We start from the raw sequence: 14,353 nt of genomic DNA, 5'->3' as shown, positions 1-14,353 counted from the left end.
CAGCACTTATCTTGCAACACTAGTATAGGAAGCAATACCTATTCCTCAGTGTGCTACCTGAACACATACTGTGCGTGTTCATTTTACAGATCAGCAAACAAACCAACAAGCAGCATGTAGGTGGTGCAAGGCGTTGGCAGAAGGTGAGCCGTGCTACACCATGATCTCAGTTGAATAGTGATAACTACAGGGACTAGTCTCGTGTGAACAGTAGCTTTAACACAGTCCATAACTAAGTCATATACTCTAGACAATTAGCATATGTACATGGCAAGAAAATGTTGGTGCCTTGTTCTATGGCTCCTGACAGGCACAGTGCGGCAGTGGACGTCAGAGATTACATCAGTACTAACCAACACCTATGGTAAAACATGGTTCCTAAATTGAGGGATTATCCTATAGTGCATTTGCAGTCTTCAAGTTCAAATGCTGCTTTCATTTTCCAGCAGAACATTGTGTACAAAACAAGGGAATGGGGAAGTGATCCGTGGATATCAGAGCTGGGAAAGACCTTATTAGTTTACTGTTCTGTCCTACTCATTTGCATTCTTGTTCCTTACAATATACCATATTGTTACATAAGACTTAAATCTCCTACCAGAGGGTGCCATCATGCTAATGTGCAGACGTAGTAAGACAACCCCTGCCCCCAATCTTTGGCTAGGTGACGAAGGTGTGTTTAACAAACACAGATTAACCATCCAGCTGTAAAAACATTGTGGAGGAGTTCAGGAGTTGTAGTGTGAGGTAAACTAGGCAAGGTCAACCAGGGGTGTGGGTATAGTGCTAACCTCACCTAGCTACCTTGCATTAAATGCCACACGTGCTTTGTTTCCTCTTAGGATTTTACAGCAAGATCAATATCACCTGTTACCTCGTTGTATTTAAAAACCAGAACATCTCAATGAGGGCAGACTCTTGGACTAAGCCGGGGTGGCAGGAGAGGGCGTGCCTGATTTGAGCAAGACTCTCTAGTGCTGGGGTTTTCAAGCTTTTCATTTGTGGCGCTCTAAAAAAAATTTCAAATGGAGGGGCTGACCCCTTTAGAAATCTTCCGTAGGGGCTGCAGCCCGTGGGCTGAAAGGCTGGTGCTTTGTCAGGCTTTCCAAGCAGTGGAGCTTCCCATGCCCTTGGGTGACTATCCTAGTGTTTGTTGCTCTGTTAATGGGTCTAAACTTTACTTTTTATAAAGTGGGGGGCTTTCCCCATAAGGAGTGCCTGTTTTCACATGCTACTGAGATATGGCCGAGAACATATTGCAGCTGCAGGACAGTTTATGGTTGGGTGCAGTTTTGTTGCTGAAATTAAATAGCCACTTTTGGGGGAGGGATGTTCCTTGTTATATCTCCTGCAGTAGTGAAGGCTGATCTTCCAACTCTGCCCCAAACTCTTCCCGCTGCAGCCAGGGATCTTTACTGTGAGCCTGGTGGCTGATGGGATAATCAGGGTGTAAAGTTCTGCGGTTGTGGCTATGTAGGCTGAGTGAAAGCAGAGAACCTCAAGCCATTGCTCATCTTGCTTTGCTTAAGGCCAAGTAGCCTCAAGGATTCCTGCCTTATGAGATCCCTGATGATCGTGGTGTGATCACAATGCGCATTGTACAGCTGATACCTGCATCCTGCACTGGCTCCTAGAGGTGTGGCATGGCAGATCGGTGACGCATGACCACGAATGGTACCTTGTCCAGCACCAGTGGAGATGGTGGGAGCTTTATTCTGGGCTCCAGAGGGCACAGGATCAAACCCATGATGATGAATAAATCAGATTCTACTATAGAGAGAGCACAAGTGCGTTGTAGTTCACCACTTAGCCAAATGAGCTGTGAGGGGGTGCTCATCCCACGCTTGCCTTGACAGGCAGATTGAGAAGGGGGCTAATTAATCTAATAGGCCACAGCTGAGGAGAATCAGGTGGCTAAGCAGTCCCCTGTTTGAATGAGGAAGTCCAGCTGAGAAGGAATGACTTGGGCTGGGACTATAAAGACAGGAAATTGGAAGCCAGCTGGCTTGTGGGGAAAGTCTATAATCATTCTCTGGGGGAGAAGTGTTTGAAAAAGAAACCATGGGGCTAAGCAGCCTGTAATTGCTTTGTAGAAGGAGGAAGTAGTGATGCTCTCAGACCCACAGGAGGAAGGATGAGTTAGATGGTTAGGAAAGGGCCCAGTGAAATACAGCAAAGTTCAGAGTAGAACAGATCTTCTCTGTGAGCTAGAGTCCAGGATAGGGGGCTGGCGAGCCTGGGTTCCCTGGCCAGCCTGCCCCTGGGGAAATGGCACCAGTGGGGCAGAGAAAGGGAAGATTACCTCAGACTGCTAGCAAGAAAAGACTTTCCAATCCCAGCAGGGGAAGCCATGGGGTGAGATGGCTGGAGGACCAAGTCAGAAAGGGGCAGCGGTGGTTCCTGGAGCAAGAGAGGGGCTGTTGGGAAAGGCTGCAGCCACTCCCTGGGAGGAGGGTTCTTGCAGCTAGTACACCCAGAGAGAGATGGAGCTAGATGGTAAGAAGCAGTTCAGGAAAGGGGCAGAGAGAAGAGCCCAGCACTGCTGAGCTGAGGGTCCCTGGACTGTAATGTGGAGAAGAGGGTGGGCCTGGGTTCCCCTACCAGCATTCTGGGTGTGGCACAGAGCTGAGTAGTGAGTGGAAAAAGTGCCTAGGGCTGTTGATGGACTGAACCCTGGAAGGGGTTACACTGAGTGACCTAGCAGGAGGATCAAGTCACACAGGAGATGGTGCCAGTCCTGGAGCGAGAGGAACTGCATGTGAGAGTTGGAGTGAGGCCATGCAAACCGTGGATGGGGCATTGGCCTCGAGAGCCAATCTCCAGAGCTACCAGGAGGAGGCGCCAGTGCAGCGGTGAGTGGTGTGAAGCGGAAAATAAACAGGGCTCACGGTCTGTTTTTGCTCTTATTTTATGGTGTCCACCATCTGGTGGAAGCTAAGTAATGCCAGGTTGTTCTGGGGCCAGTGGTACTTGCCTGAAAGCTTTTTGCCTTCTAACTCGAATTGACAGTACTTGGAAACTCATTTGTTAAGTAACCATAAGCTGTAACATTCTTTTGCAATAAAAATGTGAGGTTCAGAGCCAGCCTAGACAGGCTCCTACTTCGCTCGCTCGCTCTTTTAAATTCATTTTTTGAGGGTTTGGGATCTTTAAACTTGATGTTGTATACTTAGGAGGCATTAAAATCTTACCAACTAGTAATAAACTTGTGGCTGTTTGTCGGGACAGTCTGTTTGAGTATCTTTTATGCTTGTAGACAAAAGTTAAAAGCTCCTGTAATCAACTTGAGGTTGGAATCTGCACAGGCTCAGTGTTCAAGGTTTTTTTAAAAAAGATCTTTTCATCTTTGTAATAGGAAAATGTTTTAAGGTGGGTTTAAATGGAGGAAAAAACGTTTTTTCCCTGTAAGAAGACATGGGGCTAAACCTCCGCTTGAGTAGCTCCAGTGTGGTCAGTAGCGTTACAGTTGCAGAGAATTTGGCCTGGGGCAGCCCAAATAGTAGGGGCAATATGGGAGAAGGAATCAAAGTGTGGAGAAAGCAGAAGATGGGTATCTAGGAGGAGATGAGTAGATGGAAATGGGAGGGGAGGTGTGGAGGTGAGGCTGTGCAGCTTGAACTTGGTAGGTCAGGTGAGAGGAAGTGGGGAAATGACATGGTCAGATCAGCAGGAGGGGGAGATGGGTTTTAATCAGCAGCATTTAATCAGTTGGCTCTTCAATAAAGGAAGCAGCCCAAGGAAGTAATTAGGTCTCTGAGATGAGGCAAGATAAACAATTATAATAAATGCTCAGCAGGCATTCCCCTCCCTGTACTCTGAATGAGAGAGTCTCTCTGTAGACAAGAGGAGATTCAAATGCCCACATCTGTGGAGCATGTGCATGTAAGGGCCTGAATGTCAAAGGGGGCGGAGCACCTGTGGTTCCCACTGATTTGAAATGGAGCTGTGCGTGCTCAGCACCTCTGAAAATCAGCCCCTGATGTTCTGATTCAGCAAGTCACTTAAACCATATACTTAAGTCCCCTTGAAGGCAAGTGCTTTGCTGAACCAAGGCATAAATGACGGGCTGAGGGTAGCAACTTGGTCTGAGTGCTTCACTCTTTCGATGCCTATGGAATAAGCCCTTCCTTTGCTAGTTCACTGCGTCTCACCTCTAGCCCTTTGAGTCTCCATTTGAGAAATACTTCCAACATTGTGCTGTAATTGGGCTCTGTGGGATTTCATTTCAAGGCTATGGGTTGACTTTAATGGCCAATTGGTTTTTAAAAAAGAAACTACTCTTCTGTTATGCTTTCTCATATCACTGTACTCTGCACAAAATGTTATAAACAGGACCTTTTGTACTAGTCAGAACATAAACAGCTCTGTGGTGTTCTCTCTGCAGACGCTGCAGTTATGTAGAGTTCAGTGCACAGCACAGAGATGGGGTCAGACTTATTCCTGATATAAGTTCTTTGAAGGTAACGAAGTTACCGAGAATGGCTTTGGCATCTAAATATGATGTACTTGTCATTTGATGATCTCCAACACTTCAGAAGCATTAGTCCTCACAACCTCCCCGGGGAGGCAGGTAAGTTTAATTGCACTCATTTTACAGAAGGGGAAATCAAGGCCAAGAAGTGAATCTTATCCCCATCTGCGCTAAGTGTCAGGTAAACTTCTGACTTTGCCTTCTTTAACATAACCCTATAGCTAGGTCTGTGTGTGGATCTAGCTTACACACCTACACCACATACGTATATTTAGATGGATGTGTATATAGATAGTGTGTGTATAAGATAAGCATGCATGTGTATATATAAATCCAAAACACTGTACTGTGCCTGTCTCCCCTGGGGAGAGGATGGCACCACACCTGACAAATGTTAATCCTGTTGCTTAATGCACTGCTGGAAGGCGCTCTGATGCGACAGTGCTGAGCACGGCATAAGAACCTGTACAGAATAAAGGAGGCTTGCACAAGCTCCTGTGAGTCAGTGGCAGAGTTGGGAATAGGGAGGGAGGTTTCATGGCTCCCACAATGCTCTACCCGCACTTTCAAAGTGCTCTTTTTGAGTGGAGCAAAGTGGGAAATGGTGCCACTGCTGTCTGATAGGAACTCGGAAGGTTGAGAGGAGCGTGATAGACTGATAACCTTCGCTAGCAGGAGAAGGCTACCAAATAATTACTGTAATGCATGCATGAATGATCAAGGGTCGTGGTGGGTTTTCCATCGCTGACCATTTTTAAATCATCTTTTCTAAAAGATCAGCTCTAGGAATTATTTTGAGGAAGTTCTCTGGCCTGTGTTACACAGGAGGTCAGACGAGATGATCACAATGGTCTCTTCTGGCCTTGGAATCTATGAATTAGTATTATTAGAGAAGCCACACCAAGATTGGGACCCATTGTGCTAGGTGCTGTACATACAGAGTGAGAGACACTCATTGGGGCAGGGGCTATTGTCTAGTCATGATAAAGGGTGGGAGAAAGGAGGGATTTGTAAAGGTGGGGAACTGAGGCACAGAGAAGGTAAATGATTGGCCTAAAGTCATCCCAGGAATCCAGACCTCTTGAGTTCTGTAGGAGTTCCTTAACTACAAGGTTATCCCCCACATCCGTTGTCTTGCTCTTTTATTTGTTTCAGTCCATCTATGGGGAGGTAACATGCTTAAATCACACACAGTTTGTCTGGGCATTTGATCAGTTTTCCTGTCTGTTACAGTTAATCCCACTGAGGGTGAAAGCCTCACACTTCTTCCTTTAGGGTCAGAGATAGCGGCCATGCTCTGTGGAGAGAACTGGCATGTGGGGAGGAGAGGCCTATCTGTGGAGACGGATTGCTGGGCAGCACAGAGCAGGAAGGAATGCATAGCTTGTGCTCTGTGCTGCGTTATCCTCCTGCTCTGATTTTTATTTCCTTTTCCCAACTGCTCGGTCAGTTCCACAGGCCAGGTGCCATATTCTAGTGCTTCATCCCATAAACTCAGAACGCCCCAGGCTAGTTAATCCACCATGGCATCTGCTTTGTTCCACTGCAAGTCTGAACTTTATTTACTTGGGTGCAAACCCTTCTGCTTCCTGTCCCGTCACTTTGTGAACATAAACACCTGCTGCTGGCTTTGTGCTGAGAGCGCTCTCTGCATCCCACCAGGGCAGGCTTCCTGATGCAGCCTGTTTAAGCTACTGCTATCTCCGTCATACTGCCCTTTCTTCGGGAAATGCTTGACAAATGCAAGAGTTGCATCTGCAGAAGCTGGGGGAGAAGGAGCAGCTGCTTTTTTTTTATGGGGCGGGTGGCGGTTGGGATCAAGAGAATTGCTGCTCCTATATTCAGGAAATACAAATGAAAGCTCCCCTCCTGCTGTCTTACACCCATATCACTGCAGAGAAACTTCAGTGCAATGAGTATAGCATGCTCCAAGTAGACAGGGACCACTAGGACCTTCTAGTACCCAGATTTGTAGCATCAATAGGTCAAAAGTGACAGACACAGAGACCCTGCTAGATTAAAAGGAAAGGCTATCTTTGCACCAGCATTTGTTTGTTTGGTGCTTTGTTTGCCTCTGTGCCATTTGCTCCATCCTCTTGCCCCTCTGTGCTCTGAATGAGGAATGATTGCTAGACTGGGGTCCAGTCTCCCCTCTTAACCAACTGCCCTCTCCTCTGCCATGCTTGCTGCTGCCTTCCCCTCCAGTCGGAACACCCACTGATTGCTGGCAGGCTGCTGTCGGAGACTGCCTCCCCCAGCCGTCTAATTTTACACACTGCAGCCTTCTTCTCCCGAGACCTGTCAGGGAGGATCTGTGCTAGACCGAAGTGGCCCTGTGAGGATGATGACAGCAAAATGGCTGCTAAATAGGGATGGTGGGCGCTGCAGCAGTAAGGTCAAATATAATCAACTTTGTCATGATGTCTCCATGTTCCTCAGACATCCCAGGGGTGAGGGGCAGCAGGGACTGTAAGGCATCTTGCAGCTAAGACCATAAGGTATCGGACGGCTGAGACATCACCTTTTCCTTATGCATTTATCTTGTTGGTACTGTGTGTTCTTCCATGATTGGGAACCTACTATGGCCCAATTCATTAGTGGCTCCTATCGTTTTGCAGGGCTTCAGATACTTGAGGAAATGCTTAGGATCCTAGAGGTTTGTGACAACTTTTCATCCCCCCAGCTGTGGAGGTACAGAACAAACGGGCTCCTGAATATGAAGGTGGTCACCTCCTAGTGCAGGTTCAGCCCAAATGGCATGCAGACACGTCTTTAGGGGTGAACCCATTTGCTGCCCCTAAGACTCAGCAGAAGTTCTCCCAAAGTATTGTCAGACGTTCCCGTGGACACTGCCCTTCTTCTAGAGCTTTTTCATTGATCTCCTAATGATTGGCAGATACTAGCTAAACCTAAAACCGCCCTTGTGAAGTGAGTAAAGGACACGCCCATTTTATGGGTTTCTAAACCAATACAGTTGAGCTGATTTGCCCTGAGAGGTTGCGTTAGGACGGTGGCTGTGCAAAAACAGAACCCGTAAGTATCAACTCTCATTCCCTGGATCTAACTACCAGGCCACGCTGCTCTTCCTGAGTAGGGAATAGAGCCTCTGAGTCCTCATTCTTCAGCCACCTGCTCTAACCACGAGACCCAGGTGCTCCTCCCAAAACTAGGCATGGAATCTAGGAGTCCTGACTCCAGGTTGCCCTGCTCAAACCGTTAGACAAAATTCTCTCTGAGCTGGGAGCAGAATGCAGAAAACCTGATTTAACCTAACCTCTGAACTGCACTGCTTCGTGAACTGGAGTGCCAAGGAAGGCAAAGATGACTTGCTGCCATATGGGAGAGTGTTACAGAACTCGGAGTAAGGGGCTCGTGATACTGGCAAACCACTGGTTTATTTCCATATGCTTCCGTTTATCACAGTGGTAACCCTGATCAGCTATTTCCGTTCCTGCTATGTCCCCAGTAAGCTTTATCCATATGAACAAACAGATTTTCCCAGCTGTAAATACATTTTTTTTTTAAGTCCATGTTTATGAGAAGGCAGATGGCTTACTTTTCATGCCCGTTGATGTAGGCTGGCTTGCGATGCAACTTAACGCTCTTCTGCTGCTAATGACACAACACTGCTAACTTGGAATGTCGCTCTCCTATATGTATCTTTCCAGGCACTAGCTTTTCTTAGCCACCGCCTCCGCTGAAATGAGGATTCTCTGGTTGTCAAATGGTCAGGCGCAGCTGGTGAGCTTCTCCCCTTGAGAGCCTGAAGCTCCCAGATCAAGTTTCTATGGGTTGAGGTGGCTAGCTGTGGCACAGCCGGCCCAGGGCCCTGCAGGAGGGAGAATTCGTGCCAGACTGCCAGATCTATGGGAGAGATGGTCAGGGAGGGCTCCAGCTCTAACTCCGAAGTACGGGCCTCTACCATGTAAGCGAATGGGCTAATTTTGCTGGCTATGAGCAGTAGCAGGCGGCTATCCAGTGAGGAGCAACCAGAGTGGCACCAAGACATGGCTGGCCAATGTTATACCTCTTCCACCCTGCAAATAAATCCACTGCTTCATAGGCCTCAGATCTCCTCCTCTGAAGACTCCTATCTGTTGGGCTGCTGAGCCGCCTTTAGGCTCTGGAGTGCGTGGAATGAGCCATTTGTTCTCTTCCATTACTCTTCTCTTGGTCTTACCAGTGCAGCTCAACCAACCTTCCCCAGGCACCTAACAATAGGCAGCCAGCAACTGCAGAGGGGCCACTGCAGAAGCTTTTCACAGAGTGACCCAGGGGCTGAATCTGGCTCCTAGGGTGTTAATTAAGGGTATTAATTTCCCTACATTCGTTAACTAATCCTGTGTTAGCTGTTCTAAACCTCTCCCTGGGAAAAGCATACATGCAAAAATAATTTCTGGTCTGATGCTACAAGATGAAGACCCATGAGGTAGGTTAGTTTCCTTCAGGTTATTTAATGTGCCTAGGAAAGGGGAGGAAAAACACTGCCCCCTCTTTGGCAAACTGCATCTATTCGGAGCCGGCTGCAGGTGCTATAGGAGGGAACCTGAAACTTGTAAATGACACAAATAGACTCAGTGCTGCAGGAGTCCTGAGGACTCCACTGCATCTGTTCCCATGGAAACGGATGTTGGACTGCAGGGAAACCTTTACAGGTTTTGTTTGCTTTTTTTTTTTTTTAAATTTAAGTCATCCTGCCTCATCAGGAAACGTTTGCTCCCTGGTCTGTGTCTGCAAGGGGCGGGCCAGTGTTTGACTGGGCCATTCCCAACCTGCATCTTAAAGCTACTTAAAGCATCTTGAGATCTCTCTCTGGATCGGCCTCCATGCCAGGGCAATGCTAACCCTACCCGTGAAGACGAGGACACCCACTGGAGTCATCACATGCATGGCTGGACTCTGCCCTGCTTGTTCTGTAGCTGCACTTGACACCATCCTTTGGTCTGACCATATTTCAGTGTAACCAGTTGCTAGACAATCTGTCTCTCTTCCACTCATCTAATGGCACAGTTCGACTGCCAAATCTGTTTGGTAAGTTTGTTTTCCTTGGTATTTGTCTGTCGCTCTCTCCTTCCCTCCCACTCCCCCCTTTTTTTCCCCAGAGCAGGGCCCCAGCAGCCAGTAGGATGGTGTAGGTGGAAGGAGGTCTAGCAACTATGCATTCTGCTTTGGCTATCTTTTATCATTTAAAAAGCATCTGCGAAGCTAAGCCAACTCCTGCCTTGGTGTGTGAAGACTTGTGTGTCTGTAGCATGTTGCGTAATCTTGGCTCTTAAGAGACAGTTGTTGTTTTCCAGCTTCTCAGGTCTGACTCAGACAGCAGGGAAATCATCAGTCATGCAATGAATGCTTTGGAGTTCGTGGCCGAGCTGATCTACCTGCCTCTGCGACATGTTTCTCTGCCTAGAACAAACTTTTTTCCACCGTCTTGATCTTTTTCTTTTGTCTTTTGCAGATGTTAATCTGATGCAGTTTATTCTCCTTGGAAAGGTAAGTCTACCTGAATTCATCTTTTTAAGAAATTATTGCCTGGCTAATGAAAGAAGATAATGTAATGTTTTAAAAAGCAGGGTTATGGGCTAATGGCATTAGCATTTCGGAATGATTTTATTAGCATTAGCTAGAATGAGACAATGAGGACAGGGACTGTGCAAGCTTCCCCATGTACATATCCGCTGATACATCCATGATCTGCCTCACAACATCTCTGGTATCCTGTTAGTATTCATATTACTGTAGGACTTAGACCCCAGCTAAGATCAGGTCCCATTGTGCTAGGCACTGTACATACCCCCCACTCCCATTCACAAAACACCTGAGATGCCAAGCACTGGTAGATGCTCTTGAGAAATAACAATCAAAAGACATAATTACTAAAAATTGACTACATCCAGCCATTGCATTTCATTCCTCTGTATATCCGAGTGCCAGATCTTGGGCCGGTGCACCCAGGAGGAACGCCTTACAGAAACCTGCTTGCTATCAACTTCCATGCGTTTACAAGCAGAGCAGTCCAAAAAATTTCTTTTCTTTGGAAGATGTTGAAGGAAATGAGAACGTTTCATCAATTTTTTTTTCTCTTTTGAGCATGGGGGAGTTATCAAAGAAGAGAACCAAAATAGTTTAGGATTGAGCTGTCAAAAATGGGGGGGAATTAGTTTTGGATATTGGAAAAATGAACACATTTCAGTGTTTGTATTGCATTAGTGCCTTGGATTCCCAGCCATGGGCCAGGACCCCAGGATGTGAGGTGCTGAATAAACAGAACAAAATGAAGGACACTGCCCCAAAGAGCTTCCATTCTAAGTACTCAAGGTCTTTGCTTTTGACAGTCAAAATTTTTTTTAACGAAAATGGGAATTTTGGTGAGAAATCTTGCGTTTAATCAAAGCCATTTTTTGAGGGAGAAGCATTCCAGTGACCACTTTTCACCCATCTCTCCTTAAAGGTCCCGATCCTGCTTTGCAACCAGTGGCAGACCTCCTGACCCACAAAAACGTATGTGAGAATAGTTTCGTTGACCTCATTGGGACTACTCGCTTGGTTAGGTGTTTTGATGGATGTCTGGAACTCATTTGTTTCATTTCACTTATCCCCAGCTGCTGTTTCATTCTGGGGCACATCAGATTCCCTTCCCACACTTCCTTCCCCATATCTTGTTATTTATATTCTACTCGACCAGGTGTGTCATGGCCTGAGAAGACTTTTTTCATGATGATGATCCCACCTCCATAGCAGTCCACTCAGATCTTGCAAATTCATTTGTCTCCTAGATTGCCAGCTATCTGGATTGAACTGTAAATAGTCTGTTAAATAATAATAACTTTTAAATACTAAGTGTCTAATAAAACCAAACATCTAATAAGCCCCCCATTAAAATATACTTTGACATTCTCTTTAATTTTTAAGAAGGCAAATGCCTTTGTAATTAACCATGTTAACATTAGATTGGCCCAGTTCCGAAGCTTTCTATTTAAATGCAAATTAAGTCCTCCCACTGGAAAGCTAATGGGAGATTAAAATAGCTGGTAGGGGATGGGAATTGGCTTCCATGTGGAGTCATCTTAGTCATCTAGCTATTGACTTCCTTTTTTATGGCCTGACTTGCTTTAAAAATAGAAGTTCCTATGAAGTTTGGTGTCCAGCGGAGTTATGAATTGAAGATCTCAGGCTCCTCTTCTGAAAGTGTTGTGCAGATGTCCTTTGACAGAGACTGAGAGGTCAGACACAGTGTTCACTTTGAAAAGTGATCGGCCGCGGGAGACGGTGCTTTTGTCTTCTATCGTTTGTGTGAGTATCTAGTTCCACCCACATAGTTGTTGTTGGGGCATTCGCTGCATTCAGCAAGGTACACCACACGTTGTGATGGGCATGTGTAGGACCCATGCCGCTTGTAAGGGGTATTTGTCCATTGTAGCAGTGGAGATATGACTGCAGGTTTTGCATCTGTTATGACCGGCTCTGGTGCTGCTTTAAGTTGGTGTGCCCTGATCTGGGCTGGGGGAGACTCCTGTCTGATGAGCTTGGTGAGGCTAGGGGTTGTTTGAAGGCCAGAAGAGGGCTCGGGAAAGATTTCTTTCAGGGGGTGGTCTGCACAGAGTATTGGTTGTAACTGTTTGATACTCTATGGGTTCTAGTGTGGGGTTGTCCTTGACAATTAAGGGTTTGCACCCAGGGGGTAAGTTGGTTTTCTCTTCTTCCCCCCCCCCCTGCATCGAAGCAGGTTCCCTGGAACTAGGGTGGTCTATTCCATGATGCAATCTACTTCTTTGGCATATTGTCCTTCTGTAGTGAAGGTGGTTTTAAGTGAATCAAGCAGTTCATTAAATCTTATCTTGTCCTCCTGGGCTCTTTACCAAACGGGGACGAGGGATAACTTGCATCTCTCTCCCCTGCCCCTCCAGGGTCTAGGGTGTGGGCTGAGCAGCTGCCTACTGAGATGCTCTCTGAGACCTTGAGCTAAATTCAGTCCTGGCTGAAGCAGTCAAAACTCTCCAGAAGTCGAGAGTTACATTTGTGTTTCCAGGGTTACATTTGGTGCTCTGAATTATTGGGAACAGCCCCTGCTTTTTCATCTTTCCCATTTTAGTCTTTCTGCCTCCTTTTCCCTATTGTTCTTGTTTTCTCAGCAGTTCTGAGACCCTCTTACAAAACATCCTGTGCTAGCATGGGGAGCCATAAAAGGCTTAACATGACTTTCATAATCCAGTATGTGTACGTACGTACACACACACACACACACACACACAGATCTTTCTCTCTCACTCCAGGCACTCAGAAAAATACAGGTCAGGTCACCACACCAGATGGGGATTCCTCTGACTCTAATTGTCTTTCAGCTTTTGTAGGAAAGCAAAGATTAGACCAGTTGGATTTATGCAGCCAGTCGATTTTTATTTATTACACCCCCAAACCCAGTCTGCTTCTATCTCGTTTTACTTTGCTCTTAACAAGGACTGCAACCTCCAGGGAAAAGAAGAGACCAACAGAGAGTGGCTGTGGAGAGAGATGAGACACAGGAACAAGGGAGGGCGAGAGAGATTGAGCTCTTACAGGAGCTAGCTATCTAATCTGGACTTCCTTGTGTTGAAGTTTCAGAGCATTTTGGGAAAAAGAGCAAGTCGTCTTTGGGACCCATCACTGCTGCTCAAAAACTGTAAGTCCAAGACACTTTCGAAATATTTCTTTGGCAGCCGAGAGAATTCCACATTCACTAGAGGCCATGGGCTGTGTGTGTGTGTGTGTGTGTGTGTGTGTGTGTGTGTGTGTGAGAGAGAGAGTGTGAGTGCACGCCTTGCAAGGGAACAGCTTTTCACACATGAGCATAGATTCAACCTGAGACAAATCCTTAGGAGCATCAGCATTCTCAAAAAGAAATAAGTGGGTCAGGCCTGGGGGTTGGCTTTCTCCCAATGCTTGCTCTTCAATTGCTTCAAAGCTCAGGTAGCACTGTGATTAAATTCTCAGGTGCTTCTAGCTGCCCTCTCCTGAGCTGGATTTGTCAGCCTGCCTGCAGCTCACCTTGCCGCAATCCAAAGCCAGATAGTGTCAGCCTTTGGCAGACCAGGCCAGTCCTTAAAGGAAAAGGGGGCCCGGATCCTCAGCTGGTGTAAAGAGATGAAGTCAATAGAGCACTGTTGATTTGCCCCAGCTGAATATCTGGCCCAAATGCCTTAAATTTATATTTATAGAAGTGACCTAAATGTCACAATGATGAGAGCTTCGCAAATGTGATTAAGGCTGGAATGTGTTCAAGTGAAACTTGCATATTTGATCCAGTGAAAAATAAAATCTTAGAGCAACAGTCGTGTGGTGGGAATGGGGAACACAGCGTGGGCATGAGGAAGGTCAGGAAAGGATCAGTGTTTGCTACATGAACTAGTGTTTTGGCTTTTTTTTTCCTCCTCTTGTAGCAATGGTAGTTCTGAGTCGCTCACTAGACCAATCCCAGCGTGAATCAAGCAATCCATTAAATCTTGCTTGATCCCCAGGCCTCCCCCAGCCAAACAGGAAAGGGAGGGATGCAAATTATCCCTGTCCTTAACAGGCAGAATTTCCAGAGCTGTGGTGCCCACTGCCTCTAAAAATCAGACCATCACGTCTTCCTCTCCCTTCCCATGGCAGCAGCCTGATCCGGGACGCCTCCAGATTTACTGTTGTCCTCTTTTTAGCTGTAGAATAGTTCCTTCTAAATGCTTTTCTGTCCTCCTGTTTAGCAACATTGGGAAATTACATCTGGCATGGTAAGGCTGCAAATATCAATCTCCAGGGGCTGGTAATGGGGTTAAAACCAGGCAGGAAGCTAAATCATTCATAGTCTGCTGTGTTACTGTGCGTGGGTGGGTGCATGGGTGCATAAAGAATGAGTGAAATGAGCTGTCT

At 46.5% G+C, this 14,353-nt stretch overlaps 1 protein-coding gene across 2 annotated transcripts in view; it reads left to right on the top strand.

The window, feature by feature from the left end:
* The first annotated feature begins 1,795 nt into the window (after nt 1–1,795).
* The window catches only part of KLHDC8A (kelch domain containing 8A), a 34,005-nt gene continuing 21,447 nt past the window's right edge, over nt 1,796–14,353 (top strand). Inside the window, exons 1-5 of one of the 2 annotated variants that reach the window (XM_067531716.1) lie at nt 1,796–2,852; nt 9,927–9,961; nt 10,920–10,969; nt 11,591–11,761; nt 12,926–13,127. The gene's annotated coding sequence lies outside the window, so the exon portion shown is untranslated. Of the gene's footprint in view, nt 2,853–9,744; nt 9,962–10,919; nt 10,970–11,590; nt 11,762–12,925; nt 13,128–14,353 lie in introns of those variants that run through there. The other variant, XM_067531715.1, reaches the window with a different exon arrangement.

The sequence above is a fragment of the Emydura macquarii genome, unplaced genomic scaffold, assembly GCF_026122565.2.
Source record: "Emydura macquarii macquarii isolate MOO-44397 ecotype Brisbane River unplaced genomic scaffold, CSIRO-AGI_Emac_v2 contig_3220, whole genome shotgun sequence".
Lineage (NCBI taxonomy): Eukaryota > Metazoa > Chordata > Testudines > Chelidae > Emydura > Emydura macquarii.
This window is presented reverse-complemented; position numbering and strand designations above follow the sequence as displayed.